Genomic DNA, 21,464 nt, shown 5'->3' on the forward strand with positions numbered 1-21,464 from the left:
CAGTCTTCCGCTTTGCCCTACCCAGGTACATGGGGAGTTTCTTGCCTTTTGGGAGGTCTGAGGTCTTCTGCCAGCGTTCAGTAGGTGTTCTGTAGGAGTTGTTCCACGTGTAGCTGTATTTCTGGTGTGTCTCTTTCCTCAGTTTCTTAAAAGTGGTTTGTAATTCATGATTTTAATTAATATATTTTCATGTATGAAATATTTTGAACAGATGATAAAATACAGAGAATATAACAGATACTAATGTGTATCTCATCTGGACTTAATAGATATAAACATTTTTATGGTTTTACTTCCAATCTCTTTATTTTAAAATAACAAAAATAAAACCTTACATATACAGCTAAAAATCACCTCCATTCTTTCTGCATTTCTTCTATTTTCCTAGAGATTCAGTACCTTGAAATTGATGCATATTATTTCTATGAAATGTTTATCATTTTTTTTTTAGAAATTTATTTATTTATTTATTTATGGCTGCATTGTGTCTTTGTTGCTGTGCATAGGCTTTCTCTAGTTGTGATGAGCAGGGGCCACTCTTCATTGTGGTGCACGGGCTTCTCATTGCAGTGGCTTCTCTTGTTGCAGAGCATGGGCTCTAGGTGTGCGGGCTTCAGTAGTTGTGGCACGTGGGCTTAGTAGTTGCAGCTCGCGGGCCCTAGAGTGCAGGCTCAGTAGTTGTGGTGCATGGCCTTAGTTGTTCCACAGAATGTGGGCTCTTCCCGGACCAGGGCCCGAACGCATGTCCCTTGCATTGGCAGGCGGATTCTTAACCACTATACCACCAGGGAAGTCCCTTATCATCCTTCTCAACTGATATGTACAACTGTTATGTTTTTCACATATTTGACTTTACTTCTAAATTGTGCACTAACTTTAAATATATTTAAAAGTCTGTTAGAGGACATAGGATTAAATATATACGTGTATCTGTGTGTATGTGTGTTTGTATATACACATAGGATTAAATATGTATAAGTGTATGTGTAGATACATGTGTATATATACGTGTATATATATATATATATATATATATATTCTTATGTCATAACAGACTTTTAAAATGTTACCAATCCAATAGGTATCACATTGTTTTAATATGTATTTTCAATAATGAATTTGAGCATTTTTTCAAGTGTTTATTGCATACTGTATTAGTACAAAATACACCAAATACAAATACAAAAGTTTTTCACTAACTTCCACCCACCCTCCTATTATTAAACCTCTTCCCTATAATCTTACAAGTTAGGCATTTTTACTTCAGTTCTGTTCTGTTTTACAGAACTTTTTTTAGGTGAAAATATATTAGGCTAATCATGAGACTAGATGCCAGTATGTCAAAGATCCACCTTGCTGCTTAGAGGAACTCCATTCATTGTAGGCTGTGGGCACACACACTGAGTATGATCACTGGGGAATGGAAGGTGGGATTTGAGTATCCCTCTGTAGAAACCCCAGGGTCCCCTCCAGTCCAGACTGAGATCCACTTCTTTTTTGTGTTCTGAAACAAAGTAGGAACTCAGTAATTTTTTTCTTGCCCAAACATCTTCCTTTGTCTCTCAGAGCTTGAAATGGTCACTGTTAGAAAGTCATTCTGGTAGGATTTAAGGTTTATTCACATTTAACAATCTTTCCAGTAAACATCCTTAGGTTGTACTTTATTCTTTTAATTTACTGTGACTACAAACAAAGCTTACTTCGTACCTGCTTCCTGTTCCATTCCAGCACTGGTGTATAATATTTGACAAGTTATGCCTGTTTCCTCATCTATTCAAGTGGCATAATTTAAAGGACCTTATAGTGTTGTTATGAAAATTCAACTAAAGTATATAAAACTTTAGGACAGTGCTTGATGTATAATAAGTAATAAATGTTACTTTTATTAATAAGTCATCATCATTGACCAGGAGACAGGAACAAGAGAGCAAAACACACTAGGAATAGACACACAGGTATACATATACAAATTTTCATATGCAGATTAACATATATAAGAAAATAAATGCCTAGATGAAGAATTTCAATTAGAACAAAAAAGATGTATGAAAATATCAAATGGAAGTTTTAGAACTTTAAAATATAACCAATTAATACCTCAGAAGTTTTACAACAGATCAAAAGAGCTGAAAGGAGAACTAGTGACCTACAAAATATGACAGAAGAAAATAATAAACTGAAGATGAAGTAAAAAAGGAAAGAAAATTCAGACTAGTAAATATGACACAAATGGGATATGGTGCAAATGTCTTAAATATGTATAATTGGAGTCCAAGAAAGAGTGATAGAGAAAAAGTGACAGAGGCTATAATTTAGAAGGTGATGAGCAAAAATTAGTTTTAATTAAGAATAATCTCAGGGGGAGAAATAAATTAGGAGTATGGGATTAACAGAGACACACTACTATATATAAAATAGATAAATAATAAGGATTTACTGGATAGTATAGGAAACTATATTCAATATCTTGTAATAACCTATGATGAAAAATAATCTGAAAAAAATGTATATATAACTGAATCACTTTGCTATATACCTAACTATATACTAACACAATATTGTAAATCAACTATGATTCAATTAAAAAAATAAGAAAAATCTCAGTTCACAGAATTAAGAAGTATTATAAATTTCAAGCAGGGTAAATATAAAGAAAACCATACCTAGGGCATGCCATAATAAACATTATTAGATAATTCAATATATATTTGTTTTTGTCACTCAGCATCTGTTTTTTAAAAAACGTATGGTAAAAGGTCTTCTATTCCTAGACTAGATATACTCCACTTATAGTTAAAATAGAAATTTTTGAATTTGTAAGCAATCTTAGTAGTTATGCAATTAAATCTGCTCATTATGTCAGTAATGACACTGAGGTCCAGAAAAGTTGTGTGACTTATTTAAAAGTAGTCCACCATAAAAAGCAATATTTAAAAAAAATAGTAACATTTTTTAAATGTTTAAAATAATGCAGTATAAGAACATTTAAAATTTTAATTCAAATTCTAATTGTCACAGAAATCATTATTTATTTACCAAAATATCCATTCCATTCTTTATACTAATAGCAGAACTCTGATTTTGGGGTATCTGTGTATAATTGTTGGGAGACAATTCTCCATAAATATTTTTACATTTCTGCATGGTTGGAGACTTCTAAGTAATCACTGACAAGGTTTATTAAAGGATGATTGGACTGCTAACGTATCTTGAGAACTAGCAATAGTTTATTTCTTAGGAGAGATTTAGAAATGTATCTCCTTGAGAACTAGTAATAGTTTATTTCTTAGGAGAGATTTAGAAATGTATCTCCCCAAAGATAATTGCCTACAATCCAAGCTAAGACTCAACGTATCTCTCACTTCTCCAGAGAATATTTGTTTACATTCCAGAGTAAAAGTGTTTTTCTTTCTGGAGGAGAATATGGATAATTATGTCAGAATTCTCTCTATAAACTCTGAGTCTCAAAATTTTGATTCCTGTGAGTCAAAATTTTGACTCAAAATCCCATAATTTTGACTCCTGTGATATAAATGCACTGCATATGCAGGCAGTATCTTAGTTCTTAGTCCTGTTGAGCTGTGAGAACTTAGGGTAGGGGAACTGACTCAGTCTGTGAGTAATTAACTCTCTGAAACTATGATCCAGAAACCTTGAGGCTCCTGTCAGTACTTATATCTAAAAGTTTGACAGGATAAGTTATTTGCTTGTAAATAGGGTAAAATCTTCACCATTTTTAACCTAAGTGCCAATGTTTAACTAAAATACTATACTTCCTGGCCTCCATTGTGGTTAAAAGTAGCAAAGTGACCAAAATCTCAGCAATGATATGACAGCAGAAGTTGATGTTTAGGAATTTTAGAACACACCCTTCTCACTAATTTTAATGTCTTGAACTATGGTTATGATGGCTGGGGATATAACATTCTTCTTTTACCATAAAGTGATGTTGAGAAGGGGATAATGAGTGTTTTGATGTAATAATGACAAAAGGGTAATTCCTAACCAGGAAGACATGCCATGAAAGAGAAGAGGGATTCTATCATCCATTCACTCAGTCAACAAATATCATATTGGCAGAATCTGTGTTGGGTGCTCTGGATATCAAGATGAATAAAACCTGGTTTTTACCCTCAAAAATCTCAAATGGGGGAGGAAAGACAAAAGCTGATGATTAAAATAATTTGTAGGAAGAGCTATGTAGTGATATGTATATTATATAATCAACTTTTATACTTATGTACACTTTTAACTCCTTTGTCTTTCTCTTGCTTCTTAGTACATGCTTGGCTAAACCAATCTTGGTAATACCGAACTCTCAGACTACTCACACCTGTCCCCCTGAGGTTGAAGGAGGCTGAAAAAACACATACCAGACTATTCCCGGAAATTTGTAGTCCATTCACTTTCTATTCTCTTAGATGAAATTTTATCCCTTCTCTCTTTTCTAATATTTAAAATCTGCTCTACAAACCACCTCCTCCACTACTTTCATGGTGAACTAATGGATGAACTTCTTATTTCATTGAGAAGAAAGAAACAATTAGAAAAGAACTTCCACAAGTTCCCATGGACACATCTACCCCTTTACCTCTACCTTCTCTTTTGTTTTTATGGATCAATTTTACTATCTCACACCTAGGACTAACCCCTCCACTTATATAAAATTTCTTATCCCCTCTTCATATTTAAAGATGTTTTTCCATAAATGTCCTCAACTCTTCTGATCAAAAATTTTTCCTATTCTTTATTGGATTATTCTCATAAGTAAATGAACCCCAGGGCATGTTATTCAAGAGGTGAGCCAAAGCCAGAAGAGATTTCCAGATCATTAAGTATGAGGAAAACTTAGAATGATAGAGATTGATCAATAAATGGAGACAAAAGGATAGAGTATCCATCTCAGCAAATGTCCACATGTATGACAGGTGGTCAGGGACCAAATGCCCCTTCTGATTCCTGGCCTATACATATTTTAAGGAATTTAGATGCAACTCTAAGAAAAGTAGATAAATAAAACTTTGAAAAGATTAAGAACACTTTTGATTTGATTACAATGTTCTGGTTATCAGAGGAAAGGAAAGTTGTGATGGTTAATCTTATCTGTCAACTTGACTGGGCTAAGGGATGCCCAGATAGCTGGTAAAATATTATCTGAGTGTGTCCATGAGAGTGTTTCCAGAAGAGATTACCATTTGAAGAAGTAGACTGAGTAAAGGAGATGCCCTTTCTGATTAAAGGAGGTGCTGGTGGGCATCATTCAATCAACTGAGGACTTGAATAGAACAAAAAAGGTACAGAAGGGCAAATTTGCTCTTTTTCTTGTGCTAGAACATCCATCTTCTGCCCTGGGACTTTGGTGCTCCTGGTTCTCAGGCATTTGGGTTTGGACTGGAACTACACCACTGCTTCCTTGGGCCTCCAAGGAGCAGATGGCAGATCACGGAACATCTCAGCCTCCATAATCATTTGAGGCAATCCCTCATAATAAATCCCTTTCTATGTATCTATATATATCTTATTGGTTCTCTGTCTCTGGAGAACCCTGACTAATACAAGACCAAATATAAAGTAGTACCATATAAATAAAGTAGATATTTTTTGAGCAGGGGAACAATTGAATATGTCATCTCAGATCCTATGTATACTACAAGGGTTGTTTTAAAGTTTTATCTTAATTTTATTATAGAATTTGAGAGTTTGACAAAAAACCTTATAAACTTAAAACACTAATGTGAAAATGATCCATCAAATCACTAATCAAAAAATAAGATACCATTTAAAGGTTCAACAAAGAACAGTTTAACAGCAATAAGTGAAGAGTCATATGGTACATTAGAGGATGTTCTAATCAGCAGAAGAAGTAATAGGGCTCAGCAGGTGCTTGGGAAACCAGAATTTCATTGTAAATGCATTATACTGAAGTTACAATGCAAATCAAGATGAATTTTTTCAGTCCTCATTTTAACTGAAACTAAATGTGTATCTCAATGGAGAAATTGCTAACTAACAAGAAGTTTCATATTCCAGTCTCCTAAATGTCTTGCTTTTACTTAATTTTAACTACTTCTTTTAAACTTTAATTTTTTGCTTGATATAACCTTGAATAGAATGTAAAGACGTTTACCTGTATATCCCTGGATGTTCAAGACTACTGATTATGTCTCTTTACTCCCTAGTGTCCAGGCCATGCAGAAACAAGCCCAATTTTACACTTTCTTTTTTCACTTGACTCAGTTTCACAGCTTGATGTACCATCAATTTCAAGATTCTTCTAAGTTTAGAAAATGAGTTTGACCATAACTTGGCACATATGAGATTCTTTTCCTTTGGTTTCTGGAAACATGACTACTGAAGCAAATGAACTATCCTATTTGCTTCAAAAAAGAGATAGGAAATAAGTGGAAAGTACATTGACTGTATTGTTTCCTCAAAAATATGCTCTCTTAGGGTAATCACTGTGCTATCTACTAATGAGTTTGAGAGACTAATCTGACATTGATGTTTTTACACAACATTTAATTGTTTCATGTTTAATTGCATTACAACAAAGCCAACATCCATGGCAATGAAGATAAAAAGGATATTTTATAAACTCAGAAAAGTAGAATGGAGTCACAGAGCAGATTTACCCATGGAAAAAAATTTACATGAAGTAGACTAACCATTTTGATTATGTAAAGACAGAGGACACCATAAGAAAACAAAGGCCAGCAAATTAATTTAAAAAAGAGATTTTAAGAACCAACAATAGATCATAATTGATTGAAATCATAAACTATTGATTTCCTTTGTTTCAGAATAAGAATTGAGGTTTTAAGTTTTGTCCCCCTGTCTTTAATCATATGTTAGATATACAATTAATGAAGTGTCACAAAAGTTTCAGGTAATAAAATGCACTATAATAAACTATGAACATATTGATGTTCATTCTTGGTGGTTATAGTGGTTTAATTTCTCCTTTATGAAATGAGGAATTCATTTTTAGATGACCTACATATGGCAATTCTAAGGTTACTATGTGCATTTTGACCCTGTGAAGATAATTTTTATTAAAATGAACAGAAATGAAATACCTGGTATGTAGTAGAGAGGTAATGTATATTTGATAAATGAAAAAAATAAATTTATAAATTGTCTTAGAGACTGCTGTGGTGTGTGCAAGGAATGCACTAGGCCAAGACACTGAATTTGAAAAGCAGCATGAAATCCTGAAAGTCAATTTTTAATTTAATTTAATATTTTTAAAAGGATAAGAGGCATTATGAAAATTCTTCTTAAATTAATAGTAGTAGCCCCAGGGAAAAGATTTAAGAGTAAAAGATGTGATTAAATTGATGTCTCTTAGACAAAGTTACCATATGTATGGGCCTAGAAAATATGATCTCATATAAACACATTTCTGTCAGTGGCTCCTATAAGTTATTAGCATATTTTTAACATCTAAATTTCTATAATATTAAGAAGTCAGTTTATTTCGAAGTAATTATGTGGTGCATAGGAACACTAAACTGTTGATTTTAGGGAAAGCTAAAACATGAAGGAATTCTTAAAATTTTACCTTCTCTTTGATTAAATAACTGAACAAATAAGTCAACAAAATTATATTATTGGCCTGCCACCTGGTAGGTAAGCAAATACAGAATCCCTCCCTTGATGAAGTTTATGAGTTAGAGCACAAGACAGATATGAAACCGAATTTAAAGTGTGCTGAGTATACAGTGCTCTTGGATATAGAACTAGTCTGGCCTGGGCATTTGTGAGAATTGCCTGAAAATGACATTTAAGTTGAGACATTATTAATGGGAAGGAGTTAGCTAGGAAAGGAGAAAGAGGGGGAGAAAAAAGGGGTTCAGGCAGAAGGAAGAGCAAGGCAAAGATCTCGAGGAAAAGTAGAATGTAGTTTGTCCAAAAAACGAAGTCCAGCATGGCTGGTGCATAGATGCAGGCAGAGAGTGGAAAGAAAGCAAATACGCAGGGGAAGATCACTGCCTCTCACAACAGTATATTATGTGGAAATCACAAAGCTTGAAACATTGCATGATTCCCTCAAAATGATCTCAGAATGGGTTACGTCAGTAAATGTCAACCTCCAATCAAATCCTCCTTCTCTATAGCTTTCTTCTTCTGGAAAGGACTTACCCGAGGCCAACCTGCTGGTTGGTGGCAATCTTCTAAACCTCCCCACCATACTTGCAGCTAAGTTGTGCCATAGCTCTGGAAGATGAGATGTCTGGAAAGTCCCATTGGAGGGCATCACTTTTTTTTTTTCCCCCAGAATAAGTGCTAAGCATTTATTCTTTATTTTTATCATCTTTATTGGAGTATAATTGCTTTACAATGGTGTGTTAGTTTCTGCTTTATAACAAAGTGAATCAGCTATATATATACATATATCCCCATATCTCCTCCCTCTTGCATCTCCCTCTCACCCTCCCCACCCCACCCCTCTAGGTGGAAACAAAGCACCAAGCTGATCTACCTGTGCTATGTGGCTGCTTCCCACTAGCTATCTATTTTACATTTGGTAGTGTATATATGTCCATGCCACTCTCTCACTTTGTCCCAGCTTACCTTTCCCCCTCCCCATGTCCTCAAGTCCATTCTCTATGTCTGTGTCTTTATTTCTGTCCTGCCCCTAGGTTCTTCAGGGCCAATTTCTTTTTTTATATTCCATATATATGTGTTAGCATATGGTATTTGTTTTTCTCTTTCTGACTTCACTATGTATGACAGACTCAAGGTCCATCCAGCTCACTACAAATAACTCAATTTCATTTCTTTTTATGGCTGAGTAACATTCCATTGTATATATGTGCCACATCTTCTTTATCCATTCATCTGTCGATGGACACTTAGGTTGCTTCCATCTCCTGGCTATTGTAAACAGAGATGCAATGAACATTGTAATACATTATTCTTTGAATTATGGTTTTCTCAGGGTATATGCCCAGTAGTGAGATTGCTGGGTCATATGGTATCTCTATTTTTAGTTTTTTAAGGAACCTCCATATGGTTCTCCATAGTGGCTGTATCAATTTACATTCCCACCAACAGTGCAAGAGTGTTCCCTATTCTCCACACCCTCTCCAGTACTTATTGTTTGTAGATTTTTTGATGATGGCCATTCTGACGGGTGTGAGGTGATACCGCACTGTAATTTTCATTTGCATTTCTCTAATGATTAGTGAGGTTGAGCATCTGTGCATATGTTTGTTGGCAATCTGCATATCTTCTTTGGAGAAATGTCTATTTAGGTCTTCTGCCCATTTTTGGATTGGGTTTTTTGTTTCTTTGATATTGAGCAACATGAGCTGCTTGTATATTTTGGAGATTAATCCTTTGTCAGTTTCTTGATTTGCAAATATTTTCTCCCATTCTGAGGGTTGTCTTTTGGTTTGTTTATGGTTTCCTTTGCTGTGCAAAACCTTTTAAGTTTCATTAGGTCCCATTTATTTTTTTTAATTAATTTTTTTTTTTTTTTGCGGTACGCGGGCCTCTCACTGTTGTGGCCTCTCCTGTTGCGGAGCACAGGCTCCGGACGCGCAGGCTCAGTGGCCATGGCTCACGGGCCCAGCCACTCCGTGGCATGTGGGATCTTCCTGGACCGGGGCACGAACCCGTGTCCCCTGCATCGGCAGGTGGACTCTCAACCACTGCGCCACCAGGAAAGCCCTATTTTTGTTTTTATTTCCATTTCTCTAGGAAGTCGGTCAAAAAGGATCTTCCTGCGGTTTATGTCATGGAGTGTTCTGCCTTTGTTTTCTTCTAAGAGTTTATAGTGTCTAGCCTTACATGTACGTCATTAATCCAGTTTGAGTTTATTTTTGTGTATGGTGTTAGGGAGTGTTCTAATTTCATTCTTTTACATTTAGCTGTCCAGTTTTCCCAGCACCACTTATTGAAGAGGCTGTCTTTTCTCCATTGTATATTCTTGCCTCCTTTATCAAACATAAGGTGAACATACGTGCATGGGTTTATCTCTGGGCTTTCTATCCTGTTCCATTGATCTATATTTCTGTTTTTGTGCCAGTACCATACTGTCTTGATTACTGTAGCATTGTAGTATAGTCTGAAGTCAGGGAGCCTGATTCCTCCAGCTCTGTTTTTTCTTTCTCAAGATTGCTTTGGCTATTCAGGGTCTTTTGTGTTTCCATACAAATTGTTAAATTTTTTCTTCTAGTTCTCTGAAAAATGCCCTAGGTAGTTTGATAGGGCTTGTGTTGAATATGTAGATTGCTTTGGGTAGTAGAGTCATTTTCACAATGTTGACTCTTCTAATCCAAGAACATGGTATATCTCTCCGTTTGTATCATCTTTTTTATTTTTTATTAGTTTCTGCTTTATACCAAAGTGAATCAGTTATACATATACATCTGCTCCCATGTCCCTTCCCTCTTGCGACTCCCTCCCTCCCACCCTCCCTATCCCACCCCTCCAGGTGGTCACAAAGCACCCAGCTGATCTCCCTCTGCTATGCGGCTGCTTCCCACTACCTATCTACCTTACGTTTGGTAGTGTATATATGTCCATGTCTCTCTCTTGCTTTGTCACAGCTTACCCTTCCCCCTCCCCATATCCTCAAGTCCATTCTCAAATAGTTCTGTGTCTTTATTCCTGTTTTACCTCTAGGTTCTTCATGACTTTTTTTTTTCTTAAATTCCATATATTTGTGTTAGCATACGGTATTTGTCTTTCTCTTTCTGACTTACTTTACTCTGTATGACAGACTCTAGGTCTATCCACCTAATTACAAATAGCTCAATTTCATTTCTTTTTATGGCTGAGTAATATTTCATTGTATATATGTGCCACATCTTCTTTATCCATTCATCTGATGATGGACACTTAGGTTGTTTCCAGCTCTGGGCTATTGTGAATAGAGCTGCAATGAACATTTTCGTACATGTCTCTTTTTGAATTATGGTTTTCTCAGGGTATATGCCCAGTAGTGGGATTGTTGGGTCATATGGTAGTTCTATTTGTAGTTTTTTAAGGAACCTCCATACTGTTCTCCATAGTGGCTGTACCAATACACACTCCCACCAGCAGTGCAAGAGTGTTCCCTTTTCTCCACACCCTCTCCAGCATTTACTGTTTCTAGATTTTTTGATGATGGCCATTCTGACTGATGTGAGATGATATCTCATTGTAGTTTTGATTTGCAATTCTCTAATAATTAATGATGTTGAGCATCCTTTCATGTGTTTGTTGGCAGTCTGTATATCTTCTTTGGAGAAATGTCTGTTTCGATCTTCTGCCCATTTTTGGATTGGGTTGTTTGTTTTTTTGTTATTGAGCTGCATGAGCTGCTTATAAATCTTGGAGATTAATCCTTTGTCAGTTGCTTCATTTGCAAATATTTTCTCCCATTCTGAGGGTTGTCTTTTGGTCTTGTTTATGGTTTCCTTTGCTGTGCAAAAGCTTTGAAGTTTCATTAGGTCCCATGTGTTTATCTTTGTTTTTATTTCCATTTCTCTAGCAGGTGGGTCAAAAAGGATCTTGCTGTGATTTATGTCATAGAGTGTTCTGCCTATGTTTTCCTCTAAGAGTTTGATAGTTTCTGGCCTTACATTTAGGTCTTTAATTCATTTTGAGCTTATTTTTGTATATGGTGTTAGGGAGTGATCTAATCTCATACTTTTATATGTCCCTGTCCAGTTTTCCCAGCACCATTTATTGAAGAGGCTGTCCTTTTTCCACTGTACATTCCTGCCTCCTTTATCAAAGGTAAGGTGACCATATGTGCGTGAGTTTATCTCTGGGCTTTCTATCCTGTTCTATTGAATTATCTTTCTGTTTTTGTGCCAGTACCATACTGTCTTGATTACTGTAGCTTTGTAGTATAGTCTGAAGTCCGGTAGCCTGATTCCTCCAGCTCTGTTTTTCGTTCTCAAGATTGCTTTGGCTATTCGGGGTCTTTTGTTTTTCCAAACAAATTTTGAAATTTTTTGTTCTAGTTCTGTGAAAAATGCCCTTGGTAGTTTGATAGGGATTGCACTGAATCTGTAGATTGCTTTGGGTAGTAGAGTCATTTGCACAATGTTGATTCTTCCAGTGCAAGAACATGGTATATCTCTCCATCTATTTGTATCATCTTTAATTCCTTTCATCAGTGTCTTATAGTTTTCTGCATGCAGGTCTTTTTTCTCCTCAGGTATGTTTATTCCTAGGTATTTTATTCTTTTTGTTTCAATGCTAAATGGGAGTGTTTCCTTAATTTCAATTTCAGATTTTTCATCATTAGTGTGTAGGAATACAAGAGATTTCTGTGCATTAATTTTGTATCCTGCTACTTTACCAAATTCATTGATTAGCTCTAGTAGTTTTCTGGTAGCATCTTTAGGATTCTCTATGTATAGTATCATGTCATCTGCAAACAGTGACAGCTTTACTTCTTCTTTTCCAATTTGGGTTCCTTTTATTTCCTTTTCTTCTCTGGTTGCTGTGGCTAAAACTTCTAAAACTAAGTTGAATAAGAGTGGTGAGAGTGGGCAGCCTTGTCTTGTTCCTGATCTTAGTGGAAATGGTTTCAGTTTTTCACCATTGAGGACGATGCTGGCTGTGGGTTTGTCATATATGGCCTTTATTATGTTGAGGAAAGTTCCCTCTATGCGTACTTTCTGCAGGGTTTTTATCATAAATGGTTGTTGAATTTTGTCGAAAGCTTTCTCTGCATCTATTGAGATGATCATATCGTTTTTCTCCTTCAATTTGTTAATATGGTGTATCACATTGATTGATTTGCATATATTGAAGAAACCTTGCATTCCTGGAATAAACCCCACTTGATCATGTTGTATGATTCTTTTAATGTGCTGTTGGATTCTGTTTGGTAATATTTTGTTAAGGATTTTTGCATCTATGTTCATGAGTGGTATTGGACTATAGTTTTCTTTCTTCATGACATCTTTGTCTCGTTTTGGTATCAGGGTGATGGTGGCCTCTTAGAATGAGTTTTGGAGTGTTCTTCCTTCTGCTCTATTTTGGAAGAGTTAGAGAAGGACAGGTGTTAGTTCTTCTCTAAATGTTTGATAGAATTTGCCTGTGAAGCCGTCTGGTCCTGGGCTTTTGTTTGTTAGAAGATTTTTAATCACAGTTTCAGTTTCAGTGCTTGTGATTGGTCTGTTTATATTTTCTATTTCTTCTTGGTTCAGTCTTGGAAGCTTGTGCTTTTCTAAGAATTTGTCCATTTCTTCCAGGTTGACCATTTTATTGGCATAGTGTTGCTTGTAGTAATCTCTCATTATCCTCTGTATTTCTGCCATGTCAGTTGTTACTTTTCCTTTTTCAATTCTAATTCTGTTGATTTTAGTCTTTTCCCTTTTTTTCTTGATGAGTCTGTCTAATGGTTTATCAATTATGTTTATCTTCTTAAAGAACTAGCTTTTAGTTTTATTGATCTTTGCTATCATTTCGTTCATTTCTTTTTCATTTATTTGTTATCTGTTCTTTATGATATGTTTCTGTCTGCTAACTTTGGGGTTTTTTCATTCTTCTTTCTCTAATTGCTTTAGGTGTAAGGTTAGGTTTTTTATTTGAGTTGTTTCTTGTTTCTTGAGGTAGGATTATATTGCTATAAACTTCCCTCTTAGAACTGCTTTTGCTGCATCCCATATGTTTTGCGTTGTCATCTTTTCATTGTCGTTTGTTTCTATTTTTTGATTTCCTCTTTTTTGAGCTATTTTTTGATTTCCTCTTTCATTTCTTCAGTGGTCTCTTGGTTATTTAGTAGTGTATTATTTAGCCTCCCTGTGTTTGTATTTTTTACAGATTTTTTTCCTGTAACGGATATCTACTCTCATAGTGTTGTGGTCGGAAAAGGTACTTGATATGATTTCAATTTTCTTAAATTTACCAAGGCTTGATTTGTGACCCAAGATATGATCTATCCTGGAGAATGTTCTGTGAGCACTTGAGAAGAAAGTGTATTCTGTTGTTTTTCAATGGAATGTCCTGTAAATATCAGTTAAGTCCATATTGTTTGATGTGTCATTTAAAGCTTGTGTTTCCTTATATATTTTCATCTTGGATGTTCCCTCCATTGGTGAAAGTGGGGTGTTAATGTCCCCTACTATGATTGTGTTATTGTTGATTTCCCCTTTTATGGCTGTTAGCATTTCCTTATGTATTGAGGTGTTCCTATGCTGGGTTCAGAAATATTTACAATTTTTATATCTTTTTCTTGGATTGATCCCTTGATAATTATGCAGTGTCCTTTTTTTTCTCTTGTAATAGTCTTATTTTAAAGTCTATTTTGTCTGATATGAGTATTACTGCTTCAGCTTTCTTTTGATTTCCATTTGCATGGAATATCTTTTTCCATCCTCCCCTCATCAGTCTGTATGTGTCCCTAGGTCTGAAGTGGGTCTCTTGTAGACAGCTTATATATGGTCTTGTTTTTGTATCCATTCAGCCAGTCTATATGTTTTGGTTGGAACATCTAATCCATTTATATTTAAGATAGTTTTTGATATGTATTGTCCTGTTCCCATTTACTTAATTGTTTTGGATTTGTTATTGTAGGTCCTTTCCTTATCTTGTGTTTCCTGCCAGAGAAGTTCCTTAAGCATTTGTTGTAAAGATAGTGTGGTGGTGCTGAAGTCTCTCAACTTTTGCTTGTCTGTAAATATTTTAATTTCTCCATCGAACCTGAATGAGATCCTTGCTGGGTAGAGTAATCTTGGTTGTAGGTTTTTCCCTTTCATCACTTTAAATATGTCCTGCCACTCCCTTCTGGCTTGCAGAGTTTCTGCTGAAAGATCAGCTGTTAACCTTATGAGGATTCCCTTGTATGTTATTTGTTGTTTTTCCCTTGGTGCTTTTAATATTTTTTCTTTGTATTTAATTTTTGATAGTTTGATTAATATGTGTCTTGGCATGTTTCTCCTTGGATTTATCCTCTATGGGACTCTCTGCATTTCTTGGACCTGATTGACTATTACTTTTTCCATGTTAGGGAAGTTTTCAACTATAATCTCTTCAAATATTTTCTCAGTCCCTTTTTTTTTCTCTCTTTCTTCTGGGATCCCTATAATAAGAATTTTGGTGCATTTAATATTGTCCCAGAGGTCTCTGAGACTATTCTCAATTCTTTTCATTCTATTTTGTTTTTCTCTGCTCTGCAGTAGTTATTTCCACTATTTTATCTTCCAGGTCCCTTATCCGTTCTTCTGCCTCAGTTATTCTGCTCTTAATTCCTTCTAGAGCATTTTTAATTTTGTTTATTGTGTTGTTCATCATTGTTTGTTTGCTCTTTAGTTCTTCTGTGTCCTTGTTAAATGTTTCTTGTATTTTCTCCATTGTATTTCCAAGATTTTGGATCATCTTTATTATCATTACTCTGAATTATTTTTCAGGTAGACTGCATATTTCCTCTTCATTTGTTTGGTCTGGTGGGTTTTTACCTTGGTCCTGCATCTGCTGTGTATTTCTCTGTCTTCTCATTTTGCTTAACTTACTGTTTTTGGAGTCTCCTTTTCACAGGCTGTAGGTTCGTAGTTCTTGTTGTTTTTGTTGTCTGCTCCCCGTTCATAAGGTTTGTCCAGGGGGTTGTGTAGGCTTTCTGGTGGAGGGGAATGGTGCCTGTGTTCTCTTGGATGAGGCTGGATCTTGTCTTTCTGGTGGGCAGAACCACATCTCGCTGTGTGTTTTGGGGTGTGTGACCCTATTATGATTTTAGGCAGCCTCTCTGCTAATGGGTGGCTTGTGTTCCTGTTTTGCTAGTTGTTTGGCATAGGGTGTCCAGCACTGCAGCTTGCTGGTTGTTGCGTGGAGCTGGGCCTTAGCGTTGAGATGGAGATCTTTGGGAGAGCTTTCGCCGTTTGATATTACATGCGTCCAGGCAGTCTCTGGTAGACCAATGTCCTGAACTAGGCTCTCCCACCTCAGAGGCTGATGCCTGACACCCGGCTGGTGCACCAAGACCCTGTCAGCCACATGGCTCAGAAGAAAAGGGAGAAAAAACAAAGAAAGAAAGAAAGAAAAATAAAATAAATAAAGTTATTAAAATAAAAAACGAAAACATTATTAAAAGTAAAAAAATTAAAAAGTAATTAAAAAACAAAGAAGAGAACAACGAAGCCAGAAAATAAATCCACTAGTGATAAGAAGCACTAAAAAACTATAGTAAAAAGAAAACAAACAAAGAAAGAAAGAAAAAAAACGGACAGATAGAACCCTAGGACAAATGGTAAAAGCAAAGCTATACAGACAAAATCATACAAAAAGCATACACATACACACTCACAAAAAGAGGAAAAGGAAAAAAAAAAATATATTTTTTTTAAAAAAGGGAGAACAACCAACTCAATAAACAGATCTGCCAATGATAGTAAGCTCTAAATACTAAATTAACATAAACATAAAACCGTAAAAAAATTAGATGCAGAAAGCAAACCACAAGTCTACAGTTGCTCCCAAAGTTCACTGCCTCAATTTTGGGATGATTTGTTGTGTATTCAGTTATTCCGTAGATGCAGCATACATCAAGTTGATTGTGGAGATTTAATCCGCTGTTTCTGAGGCTTTTGGGAAGTCTGAGGTCTTCTGCCAGTGTTCAGTATGTGTTCTGTAGGAGTTCTTCCACATGTAGATGTATTTCTGATGTATTTGTAGGGAGGAAGATGATCTCCACGTCTTACTCCTCAGCCATCTTGAAGGTCCCCTGGAGGGCATCACATTTGAATAAAAGCCAAAGCCTTACTAAGAAAAATCATTGTTACCCCATTTACCTTTCCCCACTTTTGCTGTCTGGAAGGTAGATATGAGTCCTGGAGATGCAGCAAACATCTTACAACATGAGGATCAATCCTTGCATTTTAAGGATGGTGATGTGAAAGATAAAAAGAGCCTGAGACTAGGCGGGGAGGATGGGACTTATTTTGCAGTTGCTGTCACTGGCAGCCCCTAGTATTGTGCACTGCACAGATTATGTGGCCATATGCAGATAACTTACCTGTGATCCCATTAGTATGTCTCATTGAGCCCCCTTATCAGAATTGAGCTGTCTATTCCCATTCTTATTTAAGCTGCCAAAATGAATATTCTGGTAACTACTACCAGTCACATTTCCAACTTTCAACAGTGTTATATTTCACATATTTATAGGTCAAATATGAATGTTGAAAGCCTATGTATTGCCTGAAGAAAAATATTTTTGACAGCCTGCTCTTTTTATGTGAATATATAATTAGCGTCTTGGAGTACTACTTTCTCCCCCAGGCAGTGTTCTTCTAAACAATTCAAATGTCATCTCCTCAGAGAGTCTTTCCCTGTTTCCTTCAGGCAAAATTAGTTATTTCCAGGGCTCCTAAGGAACCCTAGGCATTGAGAACTTATCACATTCTCTTACAGTTCTATGTTTGTATCTCCATCTTTCCTATCAACCTGTGAGCTCTATGGGTACTATTTTATCATATTTATTTTGTATTCCTATTGCCTAGAATGTTATACTATTAGCTTAGAATATTAGTGCTAGTAGTAATGTCCATTATTCTCTGTTGCATTGAAATTTTATTTTAATAAACACTTATATAGTGCTTACCATATTCCTGACACTCTTTTAAATACTTTACAGGGCTTGTATGATTTAGTGAACTTTATACTCATAACTCCCCATTGAGGTATACACTGTTATCATCTGTGTTTTATGGATGAGGAAATTGTGACCTAGAGGACTGAGGTAACCTTCTCAAGGTCACAGATCTATTTAGTTATGGAGTTTGGATTAAAACCCAGATAACAATGTTTGTGTTTGAAATAGTATCTCAGAATCAAATTTCAGATCAAGGGAACCTTAGAAATAATCTAATTTCCTTTGATATACAAAGAAATATTGTATATGACATACAGAGGCATAGAAATATTAGGTGACTTACTAAGTGTCAGAATGTTGACTTAGTAAGTGTCAGAATGTTAGCTGCTAAGAGCTGAGACTCTGGTCCAGATCTCCTGATTTACAGGTTAATGCTCCTTCATTTGGCTCCCCAAACTGATTTTGTATCAAAATCATCTGGGAAATTTTTGTGATAATCCAGATTCTAGAGTCCACTTTCCAAAGATTCTGATTTAGAATATAGACTTCTAAAAATATTCCCAAGATAAATTTAATTGTAAGACAGGTTTGAAAATTGTGAGTCAGTAGTATATGTGTATCTGTCTAGGTTTGGTCAGAAAAACAGAACCACAACAACTATTATGGGAAAAAGGTATTTAACATCGGGATTAAGATTTACATGAATTAGGGAGAAGCTGGGGTAATAAAGGTCTGGAAGAGGTAGAAAGAGGATCAGAGAAACAGCCAGTAATGACATTGGCCAGAAGCACTGGGGTGTGTGGAGCAGACAGAACTTAGGAGGGAATCTAAAAAGCTACCATAACAATAACATGAGAGCATCTGAGAGGTTTGTGAAGTCTCTACGTCTGGGTGCCACAACCTCTATGGATAGTGACTTTTACTTCACTTCTATTTTCCAAATCATATAGAAGTTCCTCTCACTGGCAAACGCTAACCCACGGTCGCATACGCAAGTTGGAAAATTCTGAGAATGTAGTCGCCCCTTTAGAAGGGAGACAGGTGGTGCCGAGTGAACAACAGATTCAGTGCCTCCCTGATCCTCAACTCCTGTGTTCACATCCTTGTACGATCCCCTCCCCTTAAGAGTGAGCAGGACCTGTGAGTTGTTTCTACAAAATATGACAAAGGTAATGGGATATATGTGATTATATGGATTGGCCAAAAATTTTGTTCGGGTTTTCCCATTACGTCTTATGGAGAACCCCAAACGAACTTTTTGGCCAACCCAATATTCACGTGATTACCTAAGATTGTAGTACCTCTCTTGCAGGAGTCTCTTCATCATTGGCTCTGAAGAAGCAAGTTGTTATGAATTCTACAGCTGCAGGGATATGAATGTTGCCAGCAACTATACAAGTGGGCAAGGGGCCTTTTCCTAGTCGAGCCTCAGGTGAGACCCTACCCCAGCGTTTTGATTGTAACTTCATGTGAGAATATGAAGCAGAGAATACAGCTAAGCTATACTCAGAAACTTGACTCCCCAAAACTGCGAGATAATAAATGTGTATTATTTTAAACCTGTAAGTTTGTTGTAATTTATTACATAGAATTGGATAACTAATGTGACAGACAGGCTGGTACAAAAACACCTAATAGATTGCTGACATTACTAAAACCTGAAATGTGGGCCATTAGCTTTGGGAACAGGTAGTGAGCAGGGAGAGATTTTCCTTGGACATGGAAAAATGGTGAGCTGTTTTAGTGAGTGACAACATTTTTGGTAAAACTCAGCGTGCTCTGACTTAGAAGAAAGTATATAGAGTGAATAATCTTGTAACTGTTTTAGGTGCTATTGAGACAAAATAATGAAATGGGAGCTGGTTGCAACTAACTGCATTTGACAAGGCACTCAATAAAGAAATAAGCTTGGGGAAAAACAAAGTGTTTGCAAGCAGAATTTAGAGTGAATGTAAATAATTCAGAAATTGCAGTGCTGTAAATGATACGGCTTCTCAACAAATCCAAAGTGTGGTCATTATGGCATAGCTTCAGTTTAAAGACCCAATCAAAGCTGTGGCTGTGTGCAGCCTTTGTTAGGACCTGGGAAGAGTTTAGGAGGATATTTACTAGATTCTTTCATTTGGAAAAAAGGCCTCCAGCAAGCCTAAGGATGTGGTCCTACAAAAGCCCAATGGATCCAAAGTATCCATAATTAAATCTATAGAAAGAAGCATGTCTTAAAAAAACAACTCTGGGGTGGATTTGGGCACATATAATTGACTAGAAGCAAATATGTAGAGAGTTGTGTTTGAGACAGAGTGCTTGAGAGAGCTATGTTGCCAGCCTAAACACAAAGGATCAGAGATGTATTTGAGATGCAAAAGGACCTTTTGTTCTCACAAAAAATCATATGTTCTCCCTTGACCTTTTCAGAGGTAGATGTCCAAAATTGTGAAAGAGGAAGGACCTCACAGAGAGCAGAGCCAAGCACTATGCAGAACAATGGACCAGAGAGCTATTCCTTGTAGAATAACTGGAACCTAATGAAGGAAAATGACCCTCCCCAGAGTAGAGCAAACTTGCAACATTTTCCAGCAGTATTTCAGAAATTTTGGGGAGTGGTAATTGCTATGGGCTGGGAAGTCTGCTGTTTCAATGGAAATATTATCTTAGTTATTCTGTCCCTCTTTCACATTGGATGTTGGGCATATAACTTGCCTCTTTAGTTCCTATGTCTCTGGATTCAGTTGGAGACCTCTCTCTCTCTCTCTCTCTCTCTCTGTCTCTCTCTCTCTGTCTCTGTCTCTCTGTCTCTGTCTCTCTATGTGTGTGTGTGCGTGTGTGTGTGTGTGTATATATATATATATATATATATATATGTATCACAGCATTCTGGACTTAATGTCTGACCATGTCTGATGTCATGATTGGATGCGACATTTGGAATGTCTTCTTTTGGGAGTCGTATTTTGCATGAGGTAGGCACATACATAATTTTGAACAAGCAAGTGGTGTGTGATAGATTATATTATTTAGCAAATATTCACTAGTTTTTACCCCCACTTTCTACAGAAAAGTGTATTTCCCTGCCCCATTGCTTTTGGACTTGGCATTATTACTTAATTGGTCAAAGGAGTGTGAGTAGAGGTGGTAGTGTGACAGTTATAGGCCTATACTTTAGAAGGCACCAAATGTTTCTGCTTGTTCCTCAGGAAGCTACAGAATATTTTAATGAGAAGAACATGGCCCTGAGTGGCTGTTGTCCCTTCAGCCTTGGTCTAGAATGAATATACATGGAGTAGAGCCACAGACCTGTGAGTGTGAGAATAAATGTTTGTTGTTGTATGTCACCAAGTTTGGGGATGGTTTGTCACCAAAAAAAGCTACCTGACACCAAGCCTAGTTAAATTCTTTGATTATGCTCGGGTTTATTCATATTCTGGTCTGCGACCTAATTGGAATACCCAATCACTCTAATTCTTAGCAAATGCTTAATGCTTTATATGTAGATTCAAACCTATAATAGAAACCATTATTCATTCATTCATTCAAAAGCGTTCTGAACATATTAAGTACATAAGAGTAAAGGCCCATGATGGATGAGACCAACTCTCAAAAGGTTGAAAAAAAAGTATATATATATGTATGCATGAATATGGAGAGGGAGGGAGGAAGGCGGGGTGGTGGGGGGAGAGAGAGAGAGAGAGAGAGAGAGAGAGAGAGAGAGAGAGAGAGAGAGAGAGAGAGAGATTGAATTTTGGCCACTTAAATCTTCATTGTCATTACCGCATCATCAGTGTGTACAACCCTAGGGGTGGGTAGGGAAGAAAACAGAAAGATACAAGGAACTATGAAGTAGAAAGTTAGAATGTTGTAAATCAGGGAATCCATCTGTAGTTATACTTGGAGCAATTTTAAAAGGGTCCTCATCTTCGTATAGCTTGGG

The sequence above is a fragment of the Mesoplodon densirostris genome, chromosome 1 (genome assembly GCF_025265405.1).
Source record: "Mesoplodon densirostris isolate mMesDen1 chromosome 1, mMesDen1 primary haplotype, whole genome shotgun sequence".
Classification (NCBI taxonomy): Eukaryota; Metazoa; Chordata; class Mammalia; order Artiodactyla; family Ziphiidae; genus Mesoplodon; species Mesoplodon densirostris.